Source organism: Varanus komodoensis, unplaced genomic scaffold (assembly GCF_004798865.1).
Source record: "Varanus komodoensis strain SLA01 unplaced genomic scaffold, ASM479886v1 scaffold7_3, whole genome shotgun sequence".
In the NCBI taxonomy this organism is placed as follows: domain Eukaryota; kingdom Metazoa; phylum Chordata; class Lepidosauria; order Squamata; family Varanidae; genus Varanus; species Varanus komodoensis.
The window spans coordinates 4,034,801-4,061,760 of NW_025336480.1; the positions used below are offsets into that span (position 1 = coordinate 4,034,801).

The 26,960-nt window shown below is 46.6% G+C and overlaps 1 protein-coding gene across 1 annotated transcript in view; it reads left to right on the forward strand.

The window, feature by feature from the left end:
* NSG2 (neuronal vesicle trafficking associated 2) overlaps window positions 1-26,960 on the forward strand; it is a 75,012-nt gene that overhangs the window by 42,472 nt on the left and 5,580 nt on the right. The gene's annotated exons all lie outside the window — the stretch shown is intronic.

Below are 26,960 nucleotides of genomic sequence, written 5' to 3' on the forward strand. Positions count from 1 at the left end.
TGTAACTCACTTGGATTTAAAAGTCCCTTCTCAAAATCTAGATTAAATCTAGAAATACAGGTCAAAACCCAAAAAAAGAAAAACTTGTTATTTATTACTCATTTACTTTTGTGCTATACCTGGGAGGGTTTGATTGTAAAAAGTGACAGAGTGTGTGCATGGGAGAGTGAATGAAATGATTCAGCGGTATCATTTCCTCTGGGTCAAGTTATACATCCTGCTGGGTATATAACCGAGACATAGCTTTTTATTCTGCTTTTACAATAAATGCTCATGGCCCCAGTTCAGTTGGGAGACCCAATGTGCACTGGGAAAGGGGGATTTAATACCATTCTCCCCAGCACTTCACACACACTTTTTGGTTCCCAAGAGAGCTAAATGAGAAGGAAACCATCTCCCTTGGCTTTGATGGAGAATTTCCTCTTTCTTTTAAACCTTTGCATAGATTGGAGGATTTGGACAAGCAAACGTGGTAGGAGGGGAACGGGCAATGGAAAATGAGGAGGAATCCCATTCCCCAGCCAGCTATGCATACCCATCCATGCATTCTTCCACTAACACGCTTCTTAAGTGGGCACATGGTAAATGAGTGGGCCTTGCTGCCACAGGATGGGGCGGTGGATACCGGTTCAGATGGCATTCAGGTGGGAGGCAGGTGGATTGGACAGACTGATGGAGGAAAAGCCTATCAGTGCATATGAGTCATAGTGACTGAATGAGAATCTTCACTTGCGTTCATTTTCAGAGACAGTAATCTGCTAAATGTCACTTGCTACTAAGAGAGGGCTACTAAATTTCCTGTCTTGCTTTTGGGAATCCAGACTGGCTGATGTGAGAAACAGGATGGGGTTTTTTTTTTGTGGGGGGGATCATTTTTTCACTTTGTGTTTTATGAATTTCAAATTATTTGTCTAATTTATTTATTTCAGAAACTTTTAATTCATGCTTAGTTAATTCCTATCTGGTTCTTCTGTATTTCAGATTTCACTTTGCAATGTGGTGGTAGGCGAACCTCTCCTTCCAACACACGACTTGATATGTGTGTGTGTGTGTGTGTGTGTCTGTGTCTGTGTCGGGGGGTGGGGGTGGGGGTGGAGAAGCCCAGCCTACCAAGTTTCTTGTGCTTCCTATTTTTCTATTCCTTCTTCTTCCGCCTCCATGCAGAGTACAGGAAAGGGAGGTTTGGTAGTCTTTCACCTGCTCAGATTTAGGGGCATGTTTTATGAACAATGCAGAAGCTGTCTGTCTCACAAAGGAGGTGTGCTAAATCAGAGAGAAAGAACATTTTTATACATGGTTATCTAATTTGGAATACATTTAGTACATTTTGAAACTGTATCAGAAAAGATAGCAGATAGGATTCTTTTGCATATATTTTTATTCCAAGTATCTAAATGAGCATTCCTAGTACAGGGACCAGTGGTCTGATCCAGTCGGGCTGCTCTTTCAGTCTGGTGGAAGAGAGGGAAATGCTTCTCTTCCTATTAGAAGTCCCTGTGATTGTTTCTTGGTATATTTTCATGTCACTGCATGTCATGGAAATGTAAAATCCTTTGGTCAGTGGCATAAGCTCTAAAAAGTGGTCAGGAGGCAAAATCAAACCAATGAGTTTAAAATTTGCAAGGTACCAATCTTAGGATGAAGGTCACTGCTATCCTTAGTTACATCAAATCAGAATCAGAGGCCACCACAGTAATTGTGCTTTTGCTGCTTTTCAGGAACTTAACAGATTAACAGTTAATTTTCCTTACTTTGTTTGTTTGAATGATCATAGACCTTTCTCTCTCTCCTTCCAGCATTCAGATGCTGGTGATGAACAATGCCAGATCCACCTATATCCAGGCTGGGGCTGGTGGACCCTGGGCCCAGGTAGTTCCCTCCCAAAAAACCCCCAAAATGGTCACTGGTCTGACTGCTGCATGTTGCTGCTTCCACCTGCCATTTTAATTCTCCCACAGTGCTTCTGGAGCCCCGGCAAAGCAACACCTGGTCTAGGCTGCATTAACAGAAGTGTCACTTCCAAATTGTGTGAAGAGCAATTCCCCCTTCAGGCTCTTATTAGGCCTCATCTGAAGCATCCAGTTTTGGGCTCCAATGTTCAAGAAAGATGCAGACAAGCTGGAAAGGATTCACAGGAAGACAACAAGGATGATCCAGGAACTGGAAACAGGGCCCTGTGAGGGGAGACTGAAAGAATTGGGCATGTTAAGCCTGGAGAAGACAAGACTGAGGGGAGATAAAATAGCACTCTACAAGTACTTGAAAGGCTGTCACAAAGAGGAAGGTCAGGATCATTCCCTGATCATCCCAGTATGCAGGACACGGAATAATGGGAACAAGTTACAGAAAGCTAGATTCTGCCTGGTTATCAGGAAAAATTCCTGACTCCTTCAGCAGTGCAGCAAAGACCTGGGGAGATGGTGGGCTCTCCCACTCTAGAGGTATTTAAGATGCAACTGGATGGCCATCTGAGAGGGATGGTTTAACTTGGAGTCCTGCACTGAGCAGCAGGTTGGACCCACTGGCCCTCTGTTTCCTCCCAGCTCTACTAATGCATTATTCTAGGATTCTGTGTGGGCAAAAAGCCAGCTAATCCCAGGGGATCAGATGCAACAGAAAGCGTCAGGTTCCTGTAACTTACTTCGGTAAGGGTAGTTGGGCAGATGGCTTATCAGAGATTTGAGCTTCGATCCTGGTCGGTTGCCCCCTAAAACTGTGTCTGTATCTGACCATGAGACATCAGAGCTGGAAAACATGGATCCCTCACTGCAGCTTGGGTCATTCGCAGCAGCAGCAGCAGCACAGTGAGGACCCTCTGCAGGGCACCCTCCCGGCAGGGCACCCTTCGCGTAAGTGCGGCTGGCCGAGGTGCTGCGCCACTGCTGGTTCTTGCCACCTCCAGGCAGTGCTGTGTTGTGAAGGAGCCATGAAGGTGGTCAGAGGCGAGCAGATGTGCAGGTGGCAATGAAGGCTGGCAACAACAGGGGAAGGAAAAGGGCTAGGCCATCCAGGGCGGGCAAGCCCCGAAGAGGGGCTGGGGAGAGTGCTGTGGCACTGGGAAACATTCGCCACGCTGTTTCCCGAAAGTGAGGTAGCTCTCAGAAGGGAGGTGCTGGGATGAAGGGCACTCTTCTGCTTGGGAAAACTGGCAAGCTTTCAGCTGGATGCCGGTTTCCATTATCCTATTTTAGAAATAATTAGAAGGAAATCCTTTAATTTGACTAGAAATAGCTAGCTAATCCCTGCCTGGTGTGGAAGACTGAACAAGCGGCCTCCGTGCCTTGATCTGCTGTCTGCTGTCCAGGTGCCACTGAAGAGCAGCTTCAAGATCCAGCTCTTCCCTCTCATTTTTCTTGATCTTTGTACTAGACCTGGCCTAGAAAATGCTTCAGATGAGGATGCTTTCAAAGTGGACATCAGTTCTCTGGCAGTCCTTCAAGCACAGAACTGTCCTCCACCAAAGAGGACACATGGCCATCCTGCGTCTCATATGTCTCGGGTTGGGGCTTAGCCCCAGCTCAGGAAGCCTTAGAATCCAGGGGGAGACTTGCTGTCCAGATTTCCTGGGGGATCATAAACATGGCTGAAAGTCCACAGATGGGGCAGCAATTTAGGGTGGCTGGGGAAAGGGGCAGGATCTGGAGTAGAACCATGGAGGGGGCCAAGGGTGACGCCACTCCGTGCAACAGTCCTGTCTCGATCACTTCTGGCATGTCTGTTGTTTCCTTAATGCACACACAGACACAAGAACTGGATGAGCAATATGGTGCCTGCTGAGGCCCTACAAGTCCAAGATGCAGGGCATGTGGCTGGACAAAATGCTCCATGGCCAACCTGTAGAGATGGTTGCGTTCCACCTGTAAGGAGGAAAAGTGGTATTGGGGAGCAGGGAGTGCCTGTTTTCTAGTCCGTGCGGGCAGACAAATGCTGTGCTGAATTGATTGCTGGCTGTAGCTGTCATTCTGGTAGGGGTTATCTATTGCCTGAGAAAAGAAAAGGAAAAAAAAAAAAACAGTTAAAAGAGAGACAGAACAAAAGAAGGCACTGCTTTACATAAATATCATGTATATTGATTTCTATGTAGAGATGCACATCAGGAAAGAATGAGCTAGAAACGCCATGCACCGCACAATCGTCATGTGGGAGGCAATCGTGTCTCGGTGACCCGCCTGGCAACTCATAATGCTGTCCAGGTGCTGGCTGACGATGGACGAGTTAAGGGCCCCGCTGTCCTTTCTCGTGTGCTGGGTATTCGGAAGCAGATCGGAGGCTGCTGCTGCCGCAGTGCAGCGGACTGGACTGGATGGCCCGCAGGTGCCTTCTGTTCATCTGTAATCCTGCGCTTTTAATGTGCAAGAGGAGCTGCTGTACCGTATGCAAATGTTCCTTCTCTTACCATTTTATTTCATGACCCATAATGGCATGTCTGTCTACTAAAGTGCATTTCATTACCTTGGCTTTCTCAGAAGGAAAAGAAACAAGCATGCTTTTAAACACACAAATGCTGCCTTTGATTTCATTTCAAGTGAAAAGTTCACTGGCTTTGGGTGGAGAAATTATTTCTCTGTATGGAGTTGTAAACAAGTTTCCGTCTTTGCAACGTTCTTGATGCCAAGGCCCCACTTCCAAAGGATATGCTATTAAATGTCAACAAGACATGCACAACTGAAATGTGAAAAAGTGATCTGAGGACACAAAACCCAACTCCCAGATAATTAAACATGTTTGCTCTCTTGTTAGGTCTAGTGAGGTGTGAGTGACATAGCCCTGTGTCGATGTTGCTGTAAATCTGTGCATTACTTCCAAGTGTGGATTGGAATTAAAATGGAAGTGGTGTGTGGAATGGTGACAGACCCATGTCAAGTATTTGTTCATTAGCATACATCCTATAGTTCTTATTCATCTATTCTGTTTTCATAGACTGAGAGCTATGAAGTTTCTTCTCCCTACTCTCTGTTTCAAAGTGTCTTTCCTTGCAGAATGCATTTTATTGAAAATAGATTTTAATTTCTTCTAAACTGCCCTGGGGAATTCTGTTATGGGTGGCCCATAAATTGTGCGAACAATGTGGGGACCTGTCTTTGTTACAGATCTGAGATTCTCCCTATCCTCTGCTGTGTGGTGCTTTCTCTGAGGAATTATGATCTGATTCAGGCAGTATCTTTAGAGCAGGGGAGGAGAACCTAAGTGGGGAGCAGATCTGTCCTCCCAGGGCCCCACTCTGTCTCTCCACAGTTTTCCACATGATCCTGACCCTCCCCTGGACCTCTTCTCCTTGACCACCGACCATTTGGTGGGTTCCAGGCTTTCACTGACCTCCCCACCTCTATTCTAAAGGGCAATCCTATGGCCCCTAGAGAGTGTCCAAGGAGCCATGGGATATTTCAGATTTCCAGATCTGAAGTCAGGCAGCCCTCCAGCCTTGGAATCGAATCTGTGCTCCGGCCCCCCTCTGCCTTGCAACTGCTGTGGAAAGAACCGTCTCTGCAGTCACCTTGGAAAAAGGGTAAAAGGGTGTGTGTCAGTGGACAGGAAGGAAAAGGCAGGGGAGTATCCCTCCCCCTGCAAGACGCTTCAGCTGGACAGGCAAAAAGCCCAGGTAGTGGAAAAGGCAGGAAGGGAGGAGGAGAAAACGAATGGTGAAGACTGACTCTTCCGCTCCACCTGCGTCGCCTCAGAGGACAAGAAGCCTCTGCAGTCACTGTTGGATTGCACGGAAAAAGGCAGAAACGCTTATCCTAAGGCTTAGTTGCTAGAAATAACAACTTGAGCTTAAAATGTATTGACATTTTTGGTCTGTTGTCCCCAGCACGTTTGCCTTCTGCCCCAGCTAGCACTGGAATGCAGCCCTCAAGAGCCTCCCTGCAGCTGAACGCAGTCCTCAGGCCGAAAGGGGTTCGGTACCCTTGCTGGACTCCGGAGCTGCCAGGACTGGCCCTCTGCTTGGTGGGGCGCTCGGCAGCCCCTTCGGGCAAGGTCTTCGGCAGTGGTGCTGCTGCCCATGGCTGTGGGCTTCACCCCCTTCTTCTCCCTTCTTCGCCTCCCTTTTGTTGCCGCTGGCACCTACCGTGAGCAGCAATGTGCTGGCCTAGCTGCGTCTGTGCACCACTGTCACTCCCCCACAAAGCTTCTGGAACCCTGATGGAGCACCTTTCCGTCATCAGCACAGGGGCATTTTGAAGGAATTGAGATGATGGATGCAAAGAGAAGCAGGTACTGGCTGGACCCCCCCCCCCTTCTCCTTCCTTCCTTCCTTCCTTCCTTCCTTCCTTCCTTCCTTCCTTCCTTCCTTCCTTCCCCTTCTTCTTTTCTTTTTTGCTGCTGTAACCACATGCCTGCCTCGTGGCAAGGGAAAGGAAGAAGGGATGGGGCCATGGCACTCTGGAGGGCTCAGGCCATGGGCAAGTGCACAGGGGTGTTGTTGGCCCCTCTGCTGGGGCCTGGGAAGCACGGTCGAACAGTCTAAACAGCTAACCTATGGAAAGAAGCCCCTCATGGGTAAGAGGGCTTTTGCCTCCCACGGCTCACCAGGGCAAGGCCTGGCACCACTGCAGTGGGCAGTGGCCTCAGAATGCTGCTGGTGCAAAAAGAGGCAGTACCAGTGCTTGGAAGGCCGTGATGAGCTCAGCCTTAAGAGTGCTGATTTCCATGGGCAGGGGCAAGAAAGATAGGAAGAAAAGAGGGACTGAACCCAGGAACACCTGAACAGGTGACCTCACCTAGCAAGCGCTGGTATTACTACTTTCATTATTTTGACTAGATCACATTTTCCTTTGTGCAAATCTCTTCCAGTGCTGAGCTTCCCTTCATGACACTCCTTCCTTCACTGTCTCTTGCCTCTTGCCTCTTGCCTCTGTCTCTCAGGGCACAATGTGTTCCTGTCTGTTCTCCATGTCTGTCTGTTCTGACCTAATGTGTCTGTCTGTCTATATATCTAGATCTGGCAAGTGAGGATTACACCTAGAAATAGGAATGTATGGATTTTGTTAAATTCTCCCTGTCTTTATTTTATGGATTTTCAGGTATCTTTCATGTATTTCTTGACTCATTGACAGAATTGAATTTTTCTTTTCTTTTTTTGGGGGAGGGACTGTATGAGAATTTTGTTTAATTTGCACTTACAGTAGTGTGCACTAACAAAAGTATGAGTTTGTGCAAATTCCCTCAAACATGAAAAAAAAAAATTCTGCAAGTCCACCAAATCTGCACAACTTGGGAAAAGCTGGTGTGGAATATGCAGGTTGGATTCAGAAAAATCCAAACTTGTTTGAATCTGTTGCAGATTCCTCTGGCATTCCTACTTAGGATTTCCTGTGCCCCAAAGGCACTTGATTTTTTGTACATGCTCCAAGTGAGCTTGTGAGCATCACTTTTTTATTTTATTTTATTGCCACTACTGCTTCCCTCTCCTGCTGCAGGGCTGAGGTTGTAGGTGTGCGAGCTACCTGGTAGAGCAGTCATTCTTAATGGGGAAAGGACTGGAATGACCACTCTCAGCATCCCTGGTAGAAAAACGGTGCACTTCATGTCAATTTCCACTGGGGGAAAGGCCATGCTCTTGCACTCCCTTAATCTGCCAGTGCAAGGAAATTGTTGGGTCTCAGGCAGGAAGGCCGACACTTAGTGTTTTCAGTTGAGCAGCTTCAGTTCATACCCCCTCTCAAGGACTGAAAAGGGGCACTCATTTTTGCAAGCTCACCTGATTTCTCACAAGATCTTTAATCACATGGTCTCTAGCCTATTAAAGTTTGTACCATATTATACAATACATGTGTAAATGTGCCACTATTTTCTTCACTGTTTCTCTAACAAATCACCTGAGATTTATCAGATTGTTTATGTTGTTATTCTTTTATAATCATAAAAGTTATAAATGGGCTAAGTGATTATATCTGAGGTGCCTGTAGTCCTGGGAGATATACTGGCCTCCAGAGAAAGAGAGATTCAATCCTAAATTCATTAAATTGACTCAGCAATTCAAGGAGTAAAAGTTTAATGAAAGCTACCTTTTGTTTTGTCATATCTTATCCTTGCTTGATCATCATAGTTACTTGGGGGTGAATCAAGTAACTATTTTACTTGGGTGCAAATCAAGTAAATGCGGCTTATTTATGGTTATAGATGCACTGAAAGCCAGCATGGTGTAGTCATTAAACTGCTGGACTGGGACTCCAGTTAATGTACTAATGATGATGATGATAATAATAATAATAATCTCTGATTGCACCCTCTGCCTACCCAAAATGGCATGGGTTTGCAAAGGAAGCACTCTCTTTTTTAATGGTAGTCACCATTTTGGATTGAAAACTGCACCTCCTGCATCGGAACAAGGATTTCTGGGAGCAAACTGGCTCCTCTTTTCCACAAAAGATGTTCCCCTCTCCACTGAGATACTGACAAAGCAAAATACCCCATTTTGAGATGGGTGAATTGGCTGTAAAAGCTCTTTGTCAATTTACTAGGGTTCTACAGGTAATGCACCAGAAACCAGATATCACAATACTTATGATTCCTTTGTGCCCATACAGGCGTCTAACGTCTGATATCTGATTGGTGAGTTGTATGCAGCATTGAGCTTTAAAGTGTCCTTTCAGCTCTGAGGCATTTATTAATACAAAATCCCACAAGTAATGAGGGTGGCCAAGTGCCGCAAATGAAACCTTGCACAATAGGCTGAGAAGTTAAGAGATGTCACTTGTGAAAGGTCGGTAGCTGGCTGATATGCCCATATAGGGTAGTCCCATTAATTGAATCACCTGCTTAGATTAGTGATCTGAAAAGCAAGTCTGTTCTCATTTTTCTCAACATAAACTTTCTTTTTCCTGACGGCACATATCAGAAATGCTGTTCCGTAAACTAGGCACTGATTGGGAACAATGGCTGGGAACAAAAGGATCTTATTCATACTATCATTTCTTTTAATTGCTAAAAAAGGCAGCCATAGTTTTTCTAGGTCCAAAGATGATGTATTAATAGTTAATAATTACATTGGCGTTTCCATTAAATAAGAACATTCCAGTGCTCATTTGTCAACTACATGCATTGTTGGACCAATGACAACAAGGGAAGAAAGTAATTTGCAAGTCTGTAGATGGAAAAAATGAAAGTGGATCTGTCATTTTGATGATTTTAAGAAGTGAACTCTCACTTCTTACTCTACCTTTCATTTGTATTTATTATTGTAAGTGTCTTGGTTGGATTAATGTATTTGTTATCATCTCTGCCCATGGCTAATCTAATCAATTTAGTATTTCAGCTGCCACGCATTCTGTGAAGGAGAAAGACACTGACGGAACTCTTGGATGCCCTTCTGGTTATTGTCAGTATCCTGGGAGCCCTCTTGACCCTCATTTTTACAATGGAAGGGTGGGACAGAAGTACTCTTAGATATATAAATAAGCAATGGCAACAAAACCTCTTGGCTTTGATCTCTCCCATTATCAGCTGTACTTGTGTTTATTAGTACTAGCATAGACATCACTTTGAATCACAGAATTCATACTTAATGAAAGACCAAGAGGACAGTTTCATAGAGCTCTGGAGGTCATAATCATACGGTTCACAGTAAAATTCCCATGTGACCCTCCCACGTGCCAGAGCTGTATGTATCAGAGCTGTAGAACTGATGTGGTGCAACCTTTAAAGCATGTACTCAGAGAACATTTCCATGTTTGCTTAACATCACAATGTTATTCTGGGAACAAGAGGAAACAAGGTGGGGCATTTCTCCAGAAGCCAAGTAAAATGAGACACTGTGGCTCCATTTCAGAAGTGCGTGAACTGAGTTTTATTGAGCTCTCTGCTTGATATTAATTATTTACTCCAGTCATTGTAATGTCACCTCCTGCAGATGTGTTGGACTACAACTCCTATTGCCCATACCAGCATGGTCAGTGAGTATGCTGGTTGGGGATGATGGGTGTTTTACTTCAACACAGCTAGAAGTACCAGATTAGGGGAGGCTGATTTCTTCACTGATACAAGGAAGTAGAGCAGAAGTTGTGCAAGTGCATGGGGCACCCAATTAATTGAAAATGAACCTTTTTTTTCTGATTTGAGTGGAGCCAGAGCTCCTTCAGGGCCCATCATACCAAAATGACATTGCTTCTTCTCCACGCGCAGAAGCCCACATTCTTGTGGGTGGAACAAATTAACCTGAATTCTGGCTCGGCAGTGGGAATTCATTCTCAAGCATGAAGGGAGGATTGCTTCCTTCTTATAAGACGTTTTAGAGAATAAGGCTAGAAGAAGATGCAAATGCATGCAAACAGAACTGCCTCAGTAGACAAGCTCATTCATTATGTCCGATGGAACTGAAGAAAGGTTTTTAAATTTTGCTCTCAGAGACCAAAGGGTCCACCACCACACCAATGTTGCAGTAGCATTCCTGGGCTTCTCAACTGCTCACAAAGTGAACTGCCCCTGTTCGGGTTGGGCTGGTTGTTCATTGGAGGCTGAAGAATTGGCAATGAAACACGTCCCCCAGCTGCAACTTTGGCTCCACAAACATTTTAAGATTGAATCCATTAGACTCTAAGCAGCCACTAGAAATTATATTAAGTGATGGAGATTGGCCAGTCTAATTGAGCCAGCTCCCTAATTTAATTATTTGACACATTGCTTGGAAACATGATGTCCTTGTTTGTTCTGTGCTCCTGCTGCATTGATGGGATAGCAGGGCAGGGGGAATTAGGAGCAAGGGTGTCACCTCCATCGATGGGCTTTTTCTTAATGGCAAGCTGTGCAAAAGACAGAGGCCGTCTGTTTTGGAATTGCTGCATGAGATCGCCGAGGCCCTTCAGGCCGTCGGACAAGTCTTGTTTCTAAAGTAGGGAAATGATTACAAGGAGAAGAGTCTGGTTTTGCATACTGGGCACTTTGCTTGACTATAGATGCAGCGCATTGCAGAACAGTGCAGCCCCTTTCTGATTTGGGAGCTGCACCAGAGCTCGCTTAGTCATGTCACCTCAGAGGAGGTGGATATTTATGCAACCAACAAGGACCAGTTCGTTTTAGTTAACTTTGCCTTTGTGCCACAATAAGCAAGATTTTGCACCTGCTCAGTACCGAGCCTTTTGCATACATCAAGTGGTGACGATGCCAGTTAAATCCATTCCAGTTCCCGGTTGTTGCACAACAACCCATGGATAAGTCAAACTGCAGAGCCTTGCCAGCGGCAGCAGAAGAATGGCCTGCTGTGGCTCACATGCCCTGTTCTCCGCCGCAACGGTGTCCTCCTGCCTTATGGGATGGGAGGTTTTGTTCCAGCCTGACCCCCCGAGTGAGCTAAAGCACCCTAGTTTAGGAATACCAAACACCCTCCTTCCTACTACCACTCCCTCCCCCCATCTATCAATTGTACCTTTGGAAGGAACATGGTAGCAGACAGGATCGTACCTCAAGTCGGTAGCATCACGAATGCCAGGAAGACTGGAGCAGCTTCCAATGGTTCTTGGAACCAGTGAAGGTGCCAGAGACCATTGGCGACTGCATTTCTCGTGCTTCCTGAAGTCAGCGGAAATTCCTCTTAGCAAATGTGTGCAGAAACATCGGCTGACTCTGGAGAGCATGGGAACTGCAGGTGCTCATGCTGCTTGAGACCAGGAAGCGTTAAGGACCACATTTCCCTTGCTTTTCTTTGGCATAAGTGCATTGGGTCTGACTAGCGGGAATGTCCAGCCCCTGAACTTGCCTCTTCCAACTGGATATGTACAAGTCAGTGAAAGTTGAATTTGTTGAGGTTCTCTCTGGGGCCTTGCAGGAATGAAGGCTCTGTGATTTCTACTTCATAGTTTGCTGTGCCTCACGTCTGTTTCATACTGTGAGCTTTGTGCTGTTCTGTTGTTTTTGTCTAAAAAATAGTGCATTCTCAAATGTACACATTAACTGTGCATTATTTGAATGTATATGTATTCCTTCTTCACTAAACTGCATTTCTGTACATTTTTCAAGTATACATATTTTTCCATGCATGTTTTACCAATGTATGCATTTTCTGAATTCCTTCCATTGTTGCACAAATCACACTACAAGCTTAGAAATGCAAAATTCAGGCTACAGAGGAGCCTGCTCAGTTTTAGGAGATGTGAATTGGTCAAAAATCTGTTAAAAAACAAACTGAAGTGAATTTCTACCCTGTCCCCATCTCAGAAATTTACATTACTCCTCCTATGTTTCTTTTGTAATTTTGTAAACTTCTGGGATGGTATAAAGGGAGCAAACAGCACAGGTGCTCAGTGCATAAGAGAAGCCCGAGCGATCATGGTTTTAAACATGGTCATAAGCATAGGATATTCTAGCCATTGTTACTCCTGTTATTTTCATTTCTATACCACCCCACACTTAAAGCTCTCTGAGGGAGTCACAACAATACAGACTTTACAAAACACAAATAATAGAATACCACAGAAAATGGCATTTTTCCAGAAAAGAAAGTTTGGTCCAAGGCAGGGAGTGGATGCTCCCCACCATTCCAACTTCAGAGATGCGGATGGAGCTCATTTGTTTCCATAGCGATCTGGCATAGCAGCTGCCACCTTTGATAAATGGTTGGGGATCGGGTGGAGGCAGGTGCAATATCTGCATAGAAGTGGTTCTTCTCTATAGAATCGGTAAATTTTATCTCTGTCTCCATTTTTTATTTCACTTTTGTGGAGATTTATATTGCTTTGGGACTTGTCAAGGTTCATGCTGTTCTTTAGAACACATGAACAAACCCATTCAGTTGTCTGATTGTGTGGTATTTGAATGTTAATGACATCCTTCATTTCCTGGCGGTCTCACAGAGTGGGAAGCCGTCCTTGTCACCCTCCAGTCCATGGGTAGCTTTTCATTTCCTCACTGAATTTGAGCATCGACTGACATTTTCTCCCAGATCAATGTTGCACAATGCTGTATTTCCGTGGGTGGGTTTGCATGTCACCCCAAGCCACCCCGAGAGGAAGCCCACCATGGACGGGTTGTTTGCTCAATGACCCATGATGGCACTGACTGGCAGTCGGCCTCTCTGAAGCTTCTCTCGGCCTGTTTCCACCTCTCTCCCCCCGCTGGCCTCCAGCACGTCTTCCCAGGCCTTGGGGGGAAAATTCCCGTCTTGCAACCCTTGACTCCCTCAGCTGCCCTTTTGTTGTTGGTCTGCCGGGTGCTCCGAGTGCTTGCCTTGACAGAACATTTTCGGATCCTTGCCCTGCCCCTTGGCTGATCAAAACCTGCTTATACTTGCTTTTTCAATAAAAATGGTTGACTCTAACATTCCCCTTGGTGCTTTTAATTTTCGTCTCACGCTTTGCCTGCAGATCATGCAGTGCTTTCTTTGCCTGCCTGAGTGGGAGGCTTCACTCCCATCCCTCCCTTGCACCGCCCTCGACTGGGAGAGCTGCAGAGGTAGCAGCCACTCCTTCCTCCTCGCTGCCTGTCCCTCGCTCCACCTCTCTGCTCCAGCAACCCGAGAGGTGGCTTCTTCAGCTCTGGCTCCATCTGTACCAGCCGCCCTGCCACCACCCCGCAGAAATGCCATTTTGGCTCCTCTTTGCTCCCAGGTCTTCTCTCTGTCCATTGGAGAGGCTTTGATGCATTCTGTGCCTCCTTTCCTCTCTCAGGCAGACAGAGAAGCCACCCGCCTGTCATTCCCACTGACCTGCTGTTCCTCCACACTTTGCTGGAAAAGAAATGCTCATGCTTAGTTCACTCGTGCTGCCAGTGCTGCCCACAGCAGATCCGCAAGAGCGTGATGAGCTGTCCTACCTGAGCCTCCCTCCTCGCCTGCCCCGCTGCCCCAGAGGCTTCCTCCTGTGCACACCCTCCATCTTCACATCGAAAAGTTCCCTAGTTTTCAGCTCCGTTTTTCCTTAGCAGCAGGCTCGGCCGTGCAGCTCTAAAAAACATTCCAAAAGCCCTGCGGTGAGCTGTGATCAGGACATGTTATCCAGATGATTCTTGGCGCCAAGAGAAAGCTCCTGCCTACTTGTTTCAATTAGCTTGATAAGACAGTGTGACGACCTTGAATGGGGAGTGCTGCCAAAAGCTGCACTGATGGGGTGGACAGTGCATAAATGGGAAGTCCCATGAAACGCAAGAACGGGGTGCAGTGATGTGTGAAAAGTGGGTAGTGGTTGCACTAATGGGGTCCAGGCTTCTGTGGGGAATGCTGTGAAGCAGATGATCGGGAGAGGTGGAAGGCTTATCAGGCTCAGGCTCGTCCAAGTTACGCTTGCGGGGAAAGAATGCTTCATGGACTATGACTGCCGTGGCCTCCGTGGGAGTGTCGTGGGCAGGGGAATGCTCACCTACTGCCTTCTGGCTCCTAGAACAGGGACAGGCAGGCAGGCTGGCCAGGTGATTCTGCCGCTGTAATTCCTTTGCAGGGCTGCACACTTCCTTTGCACGGCTGTTGCCCTCAAGTTCCTCAGCTCTTCTGCAGGCTTGTGTTGTCTGTCGGGGACTTGACCCATCCTTTTCTTCTGGAAAGCTGAAGGACAGTCCACTAAGATATACAAGAAGTCATCCCAAGTCCAGAAGTAGTGAGGGTGTTTCTGCTGCCCTCCTCAGCACAGTCAGACCTGCTCCTGCTCTGCTGAAGACAGGTGCCTGGGTAGAACAGGTGGGAGAAACGTATTCCCTTTGATGCAGGCATGCATACCCCCTGTGGGGAGGCTCAGCTCCAACTGCATTCCCCCCAAAAAAGGGCTACTTCCCAAATGATGCTGCCCATGTCCTTTGGTGTAGATGGACCATGCCTGGGTTTCTAGCATGCAGGAAACCCAGGATGCTTTCACACAACAGGAGGAAAATACGTTGAGGTGCTTGAACTCAGGGAGTGTGTAGCTGGTAAACTCGTTCCAGAAGGGGATTGGACAGCTTGCAGGGCCAGCGGTGCTGGATTCTTCGGACATGTTTTGATTCTTGAAGGCTCCATATGGAACATTTAGGAATCTTGGAATGGTTGCTGTACGATTTGGATATATTAGATAAAGGTGCTGGCAGGTCTGTCACCACATTATAAAGATTGATTGATTAGATAAGGATGGCTATGCATTATAGCATTCAGCATGGCTTGATGTACCTGGAGTCATGGGGGAGGAATCACGGATCGGCAACTGGCAGGACTTCATGGGATGAGCCCTGACTTTCTGGGGTCAGGGCAAAGCAACCCTCCTGCCAGTAGAGTAGCTGGGCACCACACCTCTTTGACCCAGCAGAATTGTGTCCAGCTTGTCATAATGCATGGCAGTCCTGGAGGGCTTCCTGTAAATTGTATTTTCATCCCAACATTTTCTCCAGTCCATGATGTTTCCTTGCATTGGGAAGTACACAAAGCTAGCACTGTGGGGGGAATCCAATTTGGGGGTGGGAATCTGTTGGATTTCTTTGGCTCATCTCCATAGACTCTGCCTTGCTTTTGCTATATCTTCAAGTCCACCACTGCATGGATGTCTAGCAGGAGGCAAGTCTGAGCAAGTCCATGAGGACAGCTTGTGCATACCCCACCTGTGCAAGTGAAGTTTTGCTTCCATACATGTGACTTGCAGGCTTTGTGTGATTTGCCTACTTTGTGCAAAGAAATATATACACAGAGAAACAGCAAACATTCCTGAGTGTTAATGGATTTGATCTCAGCTCAGATCAGCTTACTTCTCAGCCAGGGTTGAGTTCAGGAAATAAATCCAGTCAACAGCAGAAAGCTGAACTCTGGGCTGATGTTTGAATCCCTACATAAAACCTAGTGCTAACATTTCCTCTGAGAATTAGGGGAGACAATGATTGTGCCTGGCACCCTGCAAATATTCTTGTGCCTCTGGACTTATCCAGAGATCTATGCATGTGCCAAGTTCAGCCTCAGCCCGAAACATGCCCTAGCTCTACTCTGTGGACTCCAGATACATTGCAGACTCACTCTTGCAATGCTTGCACTGGAGATCTGGAGTGGGTGAGAATAGAGGGAGGGAGCACTCAGTGTTCACCTCCTGGGTAGGATCCATGATGGAGCGTGATGAGAAGTGGACTATACCTGGGAAAGGGGGTCCACTGTACATGGAGCAAGTACCGTAATCCTTCTGGGTTCATACGTCCCTCGGCTGGGGAGCAGATGCTTGGCCACGTGCACCTTAGGTCCCACACACATGCAACGACCTTAGCGAGGAGAATAGATTTATGCTCATCAACAAAAGAATTGCAGTTGTATGCCCTGTGTTATTTTAACGAATTATACATGATGAAGTGTCAGGGTACTGCCTATGTTACTTCAGTTAAAAAACTGGGGGTTTCTTCTCTGGGTGTCTTTCAAAAACCTGATGAAGATGCATGGAGGTAGCGTGCAATGAAGACAAGACCAAATCTGACAGAACCGCGGTGTTCTTCAAGGTCACTGTGTTGATTACGCACAGCTGGCCCACAACGAAAGGAAGGAAGGAAGGTCGCTGACAAACGAAGTGGCGAAATATGCCGAGGGAGGAGGGAGGACGAGAATGTCAAGGGAAGATGGCAACTGGGAGCAATGCAGGCTGTTGCTAGGCAAAGTTCAGGAAGTAAGATTGCTTGCAAAGGGCAGCACCTTTTGGCCACTGTTGCAAGTAACTCTGTGGCCCCCTTCAACAATTCATAATGAAATCACCTTGCTGTCTTTAGATGACCCAATGGGTCGCCGTGGGTATACAGAACCTTAAGGCAAGGCCTGTGTTCTCTGGGTCATTTGAAAAAGATGTGTCAACCTGCCAGAATTGTACCAGGTTTGAATGACATGACAACCCACCCTGGCTGAACACACATGGTGGGTTGTGTCATCGCAACCTGGTCTATGAGCACATCGAACTTGGAAGGGTATGGAGGGGCAGGTCTTGCATGCCAGCAAGGAGATGACAGTGTCATGAGGCAGGCACTCCTTCCCGACGAAAGCAATCCCTCCAGTTGATGCTACCCATGTCTTTATTCTTAACAGTATTACATGTACAGTTTAAATAGGATAGAAAGTGGTCCTCTCGTTCTAACTAAGTTCAGCCCACACTTGGTTTATGAGCCCTCTGTGGCCGCCCCTCCATGGGCAGAGAACTGTGACCCCTCTCTTTAGGCCATTCAGTCGGTCTGCATTCCAGCTGTCCCAGTCTGTGCGTGCGCCTGCGAGAACGAGCATCCTCAAATCCCCCTTGGCCCTTCTCTATTCGGTTCTCACATTCCGTATCAGAAGAGTGAGGGTCTGTTTTCACGTTTACTCCCAAATTGTCCTGTTTCCGCGCCTCTGTTTCGCCTTCTCTTTGCACTGCTGTATCTGTCCCATTCTTACTATCAGCATCTGTGAGAGTGGGGAGTAGCGTTTGTTCTGCTGACACCATAAATAACTCTTCATCAACGCTCTGGTTCTCATGAGAAGTTTCCTCCTCTTGTGCACCTAAGAGACTCTTCTGAGCATGCACACGACAGATAGGAATGGGAAAGGCTTTGAATCTGAGCAGGGAAGGCTGTCCTGTGAAGCATGGGGAGGCGCTCACATCACAATACCCCGTGCACAACTCCTTCAGTGGGTGCCCTAGAGGGCCCCCCAGCCACTTTCTCACTGGGACATTTGCCACAACAAGAAGAGGCTAGTGGGGTTCTCTGCAGTGACTGTTTGCCCTGGGTTTCCCATGTTTGGTGAAGACAAATAGCTTTGGCGCTCACATGGGAGCCCACTTGGATGTTGTGACACTTGAGCAGGCTCTTGCGAGAGCCCTGCGGTCACTTCTGCTGGCCTGTGGAAGAAGTAAAGGGCATGAGACAAAGAAAGCACATGTAGGTGTCACGTGGCACTGTGGGAAGGGGTGCAGGGTCGTGGTGTGGTGTGGTGTGGCAGCAATGTGTGTTCTCCCCCACCTTGGGCAGCCAGAAAGATTGCTCTGGGACTGAATCTGACTTACAAAACTGCTTGCCCAGGGAAGGATAAAACCGTGCTGCTATCTCTTAAAAGTATGTATGGAACCAGGTTTGTTCTAGTAACCTGCAGAAATGTATCTTTTCCAGTTTAGTGGTCGTGATGAATCGAATCGGATGCGTAGCACCGTTACAAATCTCCAGCAGGCTCTGTGTGATTGTGGTCTGAATACACCGGTTGGGGGAACAGTGGCACCAGAGAGCCATTGCCCTCCGATGCTGCTTGTGCATTTCCCATAGGCACCTGGCTGGCCACTCTTTCTCTTTCAATCTCACCGTGGTATCAGTATCCTCAGCCATGGGTGGGAGGGAGAGGGAGTGCTCCAACTCGGAGGGCTATCTCCAGGGAGACAGCGCATCCCTGTTGGCTCTCCTGGACCTCTCAGTGGCTTTCACTACCCTTGACCATGGGATCCTTCTGGATAGGCTGGCCAGGATGGGAGCTGGAGGCACTGCTGTGCTGGGTCCAGAAGGTGGTACTGGGGGGAGGATGGATCTGTGTCAGCTATTAGGCCGAGGAGTAGCACAGGGCTCCATATGATCCCCCATGATGTTCAACATCTGCATGAAACCGCTGGGAGAGGTCCTCTGGAGGTTTGGGCTGAAGTGCCATCTGTACGCTGATGACACCCAGCTCTACTTCTCCTTACCATCTGATCTAGGTGTGGTGGTGGCTCTGCTGAACCGGTGCCTGGGTAAGATGATGGACTGAATAAGGGCTAATCCATTGACGCTTAATTCAGACAAGATGGAGGCGCCATTGGTAGGTGGTGTCTTTGCCCAGATGGATGACATCTGCCTTGTCCTGGATGGGGCTGCACTCCCCCTCAGGGATGGAGTTGGGAGCTTAGTGGTGCTTCTGGACCCAGAGCTTTCCCTGGAATACCAAGTGAGCTCCGTGGCCAGGAGCACCTTTTATCAGCTGCAGCTGATTTATCAACTTCGTGCTTATCTGGACAGGCAGAGCCTGGCGACAGTGATCCATGTCCTGGTAACCTCTTGCTTAGGCTACTGTAATGATCTTTCTGTGGGCCTCCCTTAAAAGTGGTCTGGAAACTGCAGTTGGTTCAAAATAGGGCAGCTCACCTCCTACCAAGAGCTGTGAGGCATGAGCATTTGACACCAGTGTTATATCCTCTGCACTGGTTGCCACTCGAGGCCTGGGCCGGCCTTAAGGGGCTTATACGGACAGACAAGGCCCTGGATGGTTTAGGACCTGGATGGCTGATGGAGCTTCTCCTCCCATACATGCCTGCCTGGACCCCGAGGTCATCATCAGAGGTCCTTCTCTGGGAGCCACCTGCAAAGGATGTAAGGAAGGAGGCCACTTGGAGAAGGGCTTTTTCAGCTGTGGAGCCCTGTTTGTGGAACAAGCTTCTCAGAGAGGTGCACCTGGTGCTGACACTCTACACCTTTTGGCGCCAGGTTAAAGCCTTTTTATTTTTTCAGTATTTTAATTGTTGAAATGTTATAGTATGTTTTATCCTTTGTGGCGCTGTGTGTTACTTATTTTAATTATTATTTATTCATTATCATTAGTGTTTTCATATTCTGTTCTTTACTGTTACTAGTTATATATTTGATCATGATTGTGAATTGTTTTATTTTATTGTGATCTTGGGTTTAATTTTATGTTTTAAATATTTGGAAACCATCCAGAGAGCCGACTGGCTATAGTCATGGTGTAGAAATGTTTTAAATAAATAAATACTGTTCTGTCTGGTTTATTTTCTAATATGGAATTCTGAAGTTTTGTCCCTGATGAAATCACTGAGTTCAGTCAATGGATGGGATGAGGACTAATAAACTGGAGCTCAATCCAGACAAGACTGGACAGTTTTTCCTGATTAGGTGGCGGGTGCAAAGCTTGTCTCGATGGTGTTGCACCCAGCCAGAAGAAGCAGGTTCAGAATGCGTGGGTTCTCCTGAAACCATCTTTGTCCTTTGAGGCTGAGGGGGCCTCCATGGCATGGGGTTGCCTTCTACCGGTTGATCGGTGTCCTACCTATGACTCTCCCTGGTCAGGGATGAGCTGGCTTCAGTGGTTCATGATTCAGGTTAGATTACTGTGATGTGCTCTATATGGAGCTGCCTTTGAAGATGGCTCAGAATCTACAGCTTGTGCAACCTTGCAGACACAAAGGTATGAACATGAAACACCAATCCTTCCCTGCTTTCAGTGGCTGCCTATATGTTTCTGAGTGCAATTCGGGGTGCTGGATTTTACTTATAAGACCTTATATAGCACAGGGCTGCAATGCCTGCTGGACAGCCTCTGCCTGTATGAACCTATCCATATGCTCATCATCTAAGGCCCTTGTTTGGGTGCCTCCATCAAGGAAGGCTTGGAAGGTGGCAACAAGGGATAGGGCCTTCTTGGGGGTAGCCCCCTCAATTATGGAGCAAACGCTCAAGCAAATGCCAGCATCGGTATCCATTTCCTACTGGTGTAAGACCTTCTTCTACTCTTGGGAATTTGTTGGCATATGATGAAGTTTTAATGCAGGTCCTGGTTTTCTTACTATTGATGGTTAGAAGTGTCTGTTTATCCATTTGTATGTAACCATCTTAATACATTTTAAAATGGACAAGAGAGCTTTGGGCAGTGCAGAAACGGAGGAAATGAACTGCATGCACTGGGCATGTGCGCACACCATGGGTGCTGAACCCCCTCCAGGCTGAGGGCCGGGTTCCCTTTCAGAGGGGCTCCCTGGGCTGCATCTGAGTGATGAGTGGGGACAAAAAAATTAGGGCCAGGCCCCAAATGCCAGCATATTATTTATGAGTCACATTTGAGTACTGCCCTTTAGGTGAAATCTTCTGGTGGCTTTAAATCTCTTCCTGCTGGTAGCCAAGCCCAAGCTAAGCTCAGAGGCATTTCAACCTTTCAAACTGGGGTGGGGTGTGGTTCACAAACCTTGGTTGCTCCCAAAGGATCGATGGTTGGGGCAAAGGAACGGGGCCCATGGAAGGGGCCATGGTCATCTGAGGAAACCTTAGAGCTGAACTGGGGCCTCAGGAAAGCTGATTTAGCCCTCGGGTTGAGGTTCTGCACTCCTTGTGCATACACCCATACATAAAACACATGTTCTTTGGGATGCTGGCAGAAGCAAAACCAGGGATGGAGTAGCCGGGGAGGGAGAGTGCCGCTGGAAGCTCCAGTCGCTGGGGGACAACAGCAGCAGCAGGCTGTGGTCTTCACATCCTGGTTGTGGCCTTCCCATGTGCGTCTGGTTGGCCTTGAACCAAGTTCTTTCTCATGAGGAAATGGCAGGGAAGTTGGAAGGCAGCAAAAGCATGGCCAGCATTGTGGGCCTCTTGGGTGGGACACAGCAGCAACATGAGGGGCTACTGTGGAGAGAAGAGCTGCGTGGCTCGTGAGCAGCTGGCACATTGGCCGTGAGGTGCACCAGCTGGACTCAAGGGCATGCCCTGAACATTCTCGATGTTTGATTGCCCAGTGCCCAGTGATGGGTCTTTCCAACATTTGGACTGTTTCAGAAAGTCATGTGTTCTCCCTGACCAGTTCCCAGAGCGATTCTTTTTCACGGTTCATGAGGGCTCACGTTTCATGTTGACCCTCAGCTTCCCAGGTGCCAGGATATCCTGAGTGCAAGGACTACAGCACAACCTTGCGTAGTGGCATTTAGCAGCCAGGCTGGTTTTGTTGTCGATGGCATTCACCCAAGTGCTGAACTGTGCATGTTACGCTTTCCTACCGCTTGCTCAATGTCAGCCCTGATCAGCTTGCCCACTCTATATACACTAGAGAGTCAAGGAGTTCCTAACTTCGACATGTTAATATTGCTGACATTTCTCCTTGAATATTTGCTCGCTGTACCCTTTCCAGCCTTGCTTTCTACCTTCAGAGCAGCTTCTCTTGAGGGAATTGTTGATCTGCATTCTTAGGAACAATCCTGTATCTTCAAAAAAAGCAGGGGGTCCTGCTGAGCCTGTATCACTTTTGCACGCTGGTGGAGGAAAATTATCTTAGAATATAATATAACTCTTTTTATTTTCCCAGTATTTTAAGGTTTAGATTGAGATTTTAAGTGGGTTTTTATTGTATAGAACAGATGCTGTGCTCCACTTTGTAAGACCGTCCCAATACCATTTGGTAGTGGACAGTATACAAAAGTTTTAAACAAACAAACAAATAATATTTCAGAAAATAAACTTGAGGCTACACCTCTGAAGATGCTTTTGGTCCATTGTTTTTATTGACAGTCCCAGCTCTCTAATGTTGCATGGCCTGACCTGGATCAAATTGTCACATTTTGCCAGTTCTCTGAATGTTCAGACCCAATTAAGTCACTTTCTGGGGTTATATGTTATTCTGTACGAAGGTTTATATCACCCATATTCCTATTTGCATACATATGAATGCATGTGAAGGATGCCGGGCAAATTTGTATAGCTTTAAAGGGGAATTAGACAGATTCCTGGAGGAGGGGAGACCCTGGATCCAGCCATTCCTGGATCCAAAGAGATACAGCTGTTTGGCTGCTGTTTGTGGTTACTCAGAGACAGAGAGCTCTTGGTGGGGAAAGTCTGAGCTTGTTTCTGTGCTGCTGCGGTGTTGCCTTCACATAATCACCTAGAAGAAGATGGAGTTTGAATGCCGCACTTAATGTATGCCTGTATTATGCAGCAATGCCCTTCCCCATGGCCAAGATTTTCCCGTAATATTTGCTAGGACTAAATCTTGTTCCATAAAGATATGTCTCTGTGTTAATAAAAGAGTTTGGTTTTGCAGCTCCTGCTTATTTTATTGTGTAGGCTGCATCTGAGTGTGAGTGTGGGTGCTTAGTGAAGAAGTGCTCCTTAATTGCCCTCTGAATGGCCTTTCCGCATTGCTCCACTCCTGGCTTCTCTTCCTTCAGGGAGTGGGGATGCTTTAATTAATGAGATCCTTGTATGAGTGTTTCTTTCAGTTTATAGAGAAATAGTGCTTTTTCTATGCAGAATGAAAAGAAACCACTGAAGTAGTCATACATAAAGCCTTCCCCTCCCCAGCCAATCTCAGACATGAAAACGGACACGAGAGCAGATATGTGAGGCAATTTAAAGCACAATTAAGAGGCTATTATTCATATTCACACAGGTGAGTGGATGGAAGCAGACAGGAACCAGATGCTGAGAACTAGATGGGAGGAATCCGTCCCCGGGGCTTCTGCTAGACTGCGCAGCTGCGGCCTTCAGCACCATGGCTCCTGGTACCCTCTTGAGCGCCTTGGTCAGGATGGGCATGGGTCAGCACTGGCTCTGACCCCTTTTGGAAGGGCAGCCCCAGGAGGAAGTGCTGGGAGGCTGTTGCTCAAGACCACATCCCTCAGCCAGTGATGTCCTGCAAGGCTCTGCCTTGTTCCCATGCTTTTTAGCATACCCACGAAATCACGGGCAGAGCCCATATGGGGATTTGGAGCAAGTGTCGCCAGTGCCCAGCATGCTGTCTCCTCACCTTTAAATCTGGGGGAGGATGTTGAGTTTCCAAATGGGTGCTAGAGTTAATTGCAGATTGGATAGTAGAAAACAAGTGGAAGCTCAATTGTTGAGTTAATTGTGGATTGGATGGTAGGAAGCAAGTGGAAGCTCAATTGTTGAGTTAATTGCGGATTGGATGGTAGGAAGCAAGTGGAAGCTCAATTCAGACGAGACAGGCATGATCTTGGTTAGTAGCAGTGTGCTTTGAGAGCAGGAGTGCAATGGTCCTGGTTGCACTGATGGCCACCAACATGGGTGGCTTTGGAGGCCGTTATGCAAATTCATGGAGTGGCTCCTAGTCATGATGGCGATACACTGCCTCCAGCATCAGGCTGCTTGTTTTTGCATCTCTATACTGCTCAAGAGCTAAAGCCTTCATCCCCAGTTGCTGGAAAAGTTCAGCAGGAGGGTATTTTGGCACAAGCTGTGGGATGCACTGCTGTGTGGACAGGAGACTGGGCTAGATACATAGCCCACCACATCTTCATCTACAGATGTGAAGATCAGGCCAGAATGTGGTTCTCTGGCACTCCCTGAGCTTCTTTTCTGAACTCAGCCCTGGCCAGGAAGTAGGACTAGCGGAGATCAAGTCTACAAACATTCAGGAATGCTAGTGGCGTCTTTGAGCAAAGTATGCTAAACCTGGAGGTAATACGGCCAGAAGAGGAACTTGCTTCCCATGCAAACCCTTGGCATGAGGCAGAGAGAGAAAGTAGGCCAGAGTCCAGGGAGATGAGCTGAGAAAATCTGATGACTTCCCACTCCCACTTCTTTTTATGTTGTTTTAAGTCCCGCATGGGATATACAGTAACATTACCTGTGAAATCTCTCTGGAGCCCAGCTTTGTCCAGGAGAGAGAGGAAGGGGCCATGCCCAAGAGTGCTTTTGCCTAGCTTAATTTTATGAGACACCCATGCTTGTTCCTAGAGAAAGCAGATCAGGCCATTTTAGTGATCACTGGGACTGGATTGCTGCAATGACTCCACAGGGACTACCTCTGAGGAGTGTTCAGAAGCTTGTCCTGAATGTGACAGCTTGATGGCTGCCTGGAGCATTTTTCAGGATCATGCAGCTCCCCTTTTCAGATCAGCATATTAGCTTCATATTGATCTCTGGGTCTAACTCAAAGGACTGATTATTGCCTTCAAGGCGCTAATTAGTTTATGACCCGGATAGCCAAGGGACCACCTCTTCGTTTACAAGTCAGTCTGTTCATTAAGATCAGCTGGAGATTCAGCATTTGTGCAGCCAAAATCTGAACTATCATTGACTGAGACATGGGAAATGGACCTCTTTGTGGCTGCACCTGCCCTGTGGGATTCCACCCGCGACAGCCTGCTTTGCCCCCTTCACAACAGCCATCTGCCCTCTTGTGAAGACCTTCTTATTTTATTTATTTACTGCATTTCTGTGCTGCTCAATAGCTGAAGCTCTCCGGCCAGTTCACAGCAATTTAAACCAGAAAATGTAACAGAATAAAACATGTAAAACATGATAACATGTTAAATATTCAAAAGTGCAAAACGAGAATGAAAAGCAAACAAAACCTATCAGTCATGCAAGGATTTAAAACAACCAAACATCTGGGGAAAATGAGGTCTTCACCCTGCACTGAAAAGACTAAAGAACGGGTGCCAGGAGGGCCTCTCCGGAGGGAGTGTGTGTGTTCATTCCACAGCTAGGGTACCACAACAGAAAAGGCCCCTTTGCTTAGTTGCCACCTACCTCACTTCCTTTGGGGAGGGATCCCAGAGAGGAACTGCTGAAAATATCTTCAGGTTGCAGCAGGTATATATGGGAAGTGTCAGTCCTTCGGGTTCGCTGGCCCCAAGCTGCTTCGGACTTTGGCTTGTGACGCCACTGTTTTCTTTCTTGCTCCTTGGAACCTTTATCCATATTTAAATCTGCTGTCCCTGTCATTTTTAAATGTGGCATCTTTCATATGCTTAGTGTCGATCGGATCTTTTTAATATCACATGGAGTCTTGTATTCATTGTTGTAGAAAGGTGAGGTATCAGGACTTCCCAGCTAGAGAAGACTGCTTCACTGGGCTTATGTGGGGCTGCCTGTGGGGATAGCCCAGAGGCTGCAGCTAGAGGCTGGCTGATGCGACCAGGCTGCAGAGTAGGAGAGGAGACCATGGCACCAGCTCCAAGCAATGTGCTGCCTGCCAGTAAGGACTGAGCTAAAGCCAGGTTGCTTGTGGCGCCTTTCGCAGCAGCTTCCTGATGGAGCAATTTCTCCCTCATGTGCCAGCCTGCACATTAAGTTCTGGCTGGGATGCCCCCTTGAAGGTGCTACATGTGCTTGGCTGTATGTATGTATGTATGTATGTATGTATGTATGTATGTATGTATGTATGTAGGTGCTTATTTAAAACATTTGTATGCCGCCCAGTTGGGCCAAGCACCACAGCTTTGGCAGGTGGCAAGCCTAGAGAGATGTTCTCCATATAGCCACTCGGGTCTTCTTCCTCCCTTGTATGTATTTGGCCCCGAGTCTTGCAAAGTTTTGGTACTAACTAAAGATTTATTCATTTACCCAGCTTTTGAACAAATCTGTTTTGCTGTATCATGTCATCTCTTTGGATTGTTCAATTATAGAAGTTTTATTGTTTTCTACACACTAAATAAATAGTTATTCCAAAGACTTCAAACATACTGGGTATAAAATCTTATTTCTCTCTACAATTGCTATGTATTTCAGCCCCAATTAAAGTTCCAATTCTCTAGCCAATGGTAGAATGTCATCTCTTATTTATTGGTGTTAATGTTCTCCCCTCTTTGCTTGTTTTGGTCAATTTCATTGTTTTTATTAATTGTACCCTGCTTGGAGTTATTTTATAATTAAAAGGAACTAATAAATTAAAGCGATAGACTTACTGCAGTGGAAGGATTTTTTTTTTTAAATCCCTTGGCGTCTTTCCCCATAATTTTTCTTGTGCATGCCAAAAAATGGTAAGCTCCTGAAAACAATTTTTTAAAAAGTCTACATTGCATAAAGATTAAGCATACCTTTTACAAAGAATACATGGAATTTATACACTTAGTTATTACACACAGATATAAAGAGATTTAGCACTGCCAGTAGCAATCATTGTGCATAAATTTCAACAAAGGCTTGATAAATATCTCTGTATTTACACATATGTAGGTGGTATCTAATTTCCAGCTGGTCAGAGTTCAATAGATCTTCAATCCATTGCATTTTCAGGGGTGGCCATTTATCTTTCCAGTGTTACAATACCAGTCATTTAGCTGTCATAAGGGAGTCCATTCCCATTGATCCTGCTTTAGGTCCTCCAAGAATAGAGTGAATAGTTAAGTCAGACATGTACATCCAGAACTATTAAAGAGTTTTCCAACACTAAATTGATCTACAAACATGTAACAGTTTCCCTTGGGCATAAGAAAACCCAAGAAGGTTATAAATGATTATGCAAGATACTTGGCCTCCTTCGGATGAATAATTGATTGCTGCTTCCTTCCCATAATACTACTAACTGTTCCATGCTTGGTAGCACACGGATATGTTACCATCAAGAGCCAAGACACCGAAATAATGTCAATGCAGGAAAA